We start from the raw sequence: 3,607 nt of genomic DNA, 5'->3' as shown, positions 1-3,607 counted from the left end.
GAGGCACAAGCTGGGAATCAGATGTGGAATAGAACAAGCAGGGTTCATAAGAGAAAGAAGGGCAACGCCTAGAAAGATTTCTCTTCGGCTTGGGAGTAGGCATGGGGGCTTCCAATATGGCACCTGAGACCCTGCCTATGGATGGAACTGAATCAGTTCAGGACACCAAGACTGTACACCTGCATTTGTTCAACCAACAGCTGCACATCCACTGAGCCAGGTATTTGTAATACAAAGAAAACTAAGTCATTGTATTTTGTACATTAGATAATTATTATTTGAGATTATAAATGACTTTTGTGGAGGCAAAGAAAACATAAAGCCTTTTAAGACATTTTGCTTCCATACTGAAGTTGAGACAAAATATTTTGTTAAAAATGTAAATATACTTGCAGGAAATATGGTGAATCCTTTCAACACGTGTGGTTTCTTGTTCTTTCTATAAATCTTTGAAATATTTCTAGAATTGACAATCTCCCTGAACTAGAAAGGAAAGATAAACTTCAACTAAAGTAAGAACAAAATATATTTGGGAAAAAGCAACTTAAGCTGCAGGTACACTATTCTGGGTTAGAGGTATGTATTAATTATCAAAAAAAAGGAATCTTAGAATTTTGAAGTTGGTTTCCTGAAGTTATTTGTTCACATGTAGAATTTTCAGAAAATTAAGGGAAACCAAAAATAGAAATACAAACTTACCTGGTATACAACTATGTTATATTTCTACTTGTAATGTTTCACATCAAGTAAGACTACAGTAATTGTGGAAAAGAATCAAAAATGAAACCCAAACTGGACAAAGGATACAGTTATCTTTTCTGTTGTCTTCTAGACAGTGTCTTGCTCTGTCACGCAGGCTGGAGTGCAGTGGAGTGAGCATAGCTCCCTGCAGCCTCGAACTCCTGGGCTCAAGCAATCCTCCCACCTCAGCCTCTCAAGTAGCTGGGTCTGCAGGTGCAAACCACCAAGCCCAGCTAATTTTTTTAAAACTTTTTTTTTTTTTGCAGAAACGAGGTCTTACTATGTTGTCCAGGCTGGTCTCAAACTCCTGGCTTCGAGTGACCTTCTGGTCAAGTTTGAGACCTCAAGGTCAAGACCTGCTAGTCAACTTTGAAAACTCAAGGTCTCAACTCCTAGACTGCCACCTTGGACTCTCAAAGAGTTGGAATTACAGGCATGAGCCATCATGCCCAGCCAAAGAAAGTTACCTTTTTGAATGAGTCTTCTTTATTTCAGAAAGAGAAAGACTGAAAAAGATAGGATCTTAGAGGGATATAGCTGAGTACAAATATTGAAATAAATTCTGAATACTAAACTTGGGCTACACTCTTTAAAGCTAAAGAGGTTAATGTGGCCGGGCACGATGGCTCATGCCTCTAATCCCAGCATTGTGGGAGGCTGAGATAGGTGGATTAACTGAGGTCAGGAGTTCAAGACCAGCCTAGCCGACATGGTGAAACCCTGTCTCTACTAAAAATACAAAAATTAGTCAGGCGTGGTGGTACGTGCCTATAACCCCAGCTACTCCGGAGGCTGAGGCAGGAGAATCACTTGAACTCAGGAAGTGGAGATCGCAGTGAGCCAAGATCACGGCACTGCACTCCAGCCTGGGTGACAGAGTAAGACTCTGTCTAAGAAAAAAAAAAGAGGTAAAGGTTAGGATAACTAAAAATCACTACTGTATAGCATGCATGTGGCTATACTGCCTTAAAGTGATGTTTTAAATTTCAACTTATGTTGTGCAATTAGGATTATATCTGTCTTTAGTGCACCACCCAGATAACTGCTTTTCTCTGCACACATGCAGAAATTAACGAAATTCTTGCCATAGCAGACATAATAAACATTTGCTCAATGGCCAGCACACATGAAATTAAGTAGAAATAAATACCTACCTTTACTTTAAAACTATAAAGGAGACAATTTATTATATTATGATAATAAAGATTAAGTGAATATTAATTTTTAAGATAGCACATCCTGGTTTATTCACTGGCAAAATGAATTTTAAGATAGCACATCCTGGTACATTCACTGGCAAAATGAATTATTCAACATATGAATTTCTGTTAAACACTGAACGTAGAATATATAACAATTTGGCATACAATTGGCACAATATATGGTGTATTATTTATATGACCTTAAAAGGTAGATAGAAAGGACAATGCTTTTATTTTTGGCCAAAATAGGAGCTTAAAATTTGTTTCAATGTTTGCCTCTGTTTTGTGCTTCTAGGCCACACAGCCAATTCTGGGAGTGAAGCAATGTTGCCACCTACTGTGCATAGTGTGGTAATGATGACAAAGGAAAATGAACAAAGAGTAATAACACAGTTTTAAATAAATTATGAAGTAAAAATTAAACTAATCCATCCATACAAGTTACAGTACTCTTGACTGCATTGCCAGTAAAAATAGTTACTGAATAGAATGAACCAGGTCTGCTAGGAGTCCTGTGAAGGCAGACCTTTGGAGCTGTGGGCATTTATTTTTATTTTTATTTTTTTTAACAGATGGGGGTCTTACTATAATGTAGCCCAGGCCGGACTCAAACTCTTGGGTTCAAGTGATCCTCTCCTGTAGTGGGGACTACAAGAATATACCACTCTGCCTGGCTAAGGAGCTATGGGCTTTTAAGAGAGCCTTCACTGAAGTTTTTGGTGTGGGGTTTTTTTTTTTTTTGAGACAGGGTCTAACTGTGTCACCCACACTGTAGTGCAGTGGCATGATCACAGTTCACTGCAGACTTGACCTCCAGGAGATCATCTCATCTCAGCCTCCAGAGTAGCTAGGACCACAGATATAGGCCACCATGCCTAGCCGAAGGTTTTTTTTTTTTTTTTTTTTTTTAAACACACGTACATGGCTCTTCTAGGGACATTGTGTGCAGGCACTCAGAATGGTCCAGCGTTTGACATACCGACGTAGGCTTTCCTACAGTACTGCCTCTAACAAAACTAGGCTGTCCTGGACCCTGGTAATAGAATTGTTTACCTTTATATCAAGAAGGTTGGGAAAGCACCAAAATCAGCATGTGGTGTGTGCCCAGGCAGGCTTCGAGGGGTTCGTGCTGTAAGACCTAAAGTTCTTATGAGATTGTCCAAAACAAAGAAACATGTCAGCAGGGCCTATGGTGGTTCCATGTGTGCTAAATGTGTTTGTGACAGGATTAAGTGTGCTTTTCTTATCAAGGAGCAGAAAATAGTTGTGAAAGTGTTGAAGGCGCAAGCACAGAGTCAGAAAGCTAAATAAAAAATGAAACTTTGAGCAATAAAAATGAAAAAAAAAAAACACACGGACATGTACACACAATTTCCTGAATTTGTACAATTGTTTTTGCCTTCAACTCTTTTCACCTAACCCATCAATTTTATTATGATTTCTGTTCATGTTTTACTTTCCCATATTACCTTTTTCATAAGCTGATTTCCAAAATGACTTTTTTCTAGATGGTCTATACATAGTTCTCTCTCTCTCTCTCTCTCTCTCTCTTTTTTTTTTTTCCTAAAGATTCAAACTCCAATTTGCAACAATTTAGTCTGAGAGAATAGTTCTCAATTACAATCAGAGGCATTCCCAACATCAAATATGCTGGGCTAACTACC

At 38.5% G+C, this 3,607-nt stretch overlaps 1 pseudogene; it reads left to right on the top strand.

Annotated features, from left to right (window-relative positions):
- Positions 1-2,876: 2,876 nt before the first annotated feature.
- On the top strand, positions 2,877-3,293 carry LOC116556936 (annotated as a pseudogene).
- Positions 3,294-3,607: the final 314 nt, after the last annotated feature.

This window comes from Sapajus apella, unplaced genomic scaffold, assembly GCF_009761245.1.
Source record: "Sapajus apella isolate SASKATOON/1434 unplaced genomic scaffold, GSC_monkey_1.0 scaffold18, whole genome shotgun sequence".
Lineage (NCBI taxonomy): Eukaryota > Metazoa > Chordata > Mammalia > Primates > Cebidae > Sapajus > Sapajus apella.
The sequence above is the reverse complement of the archived record's forward strand: the minus strand, read 5'-3'. Positions and strand labels throughout refer to the sequence as shown.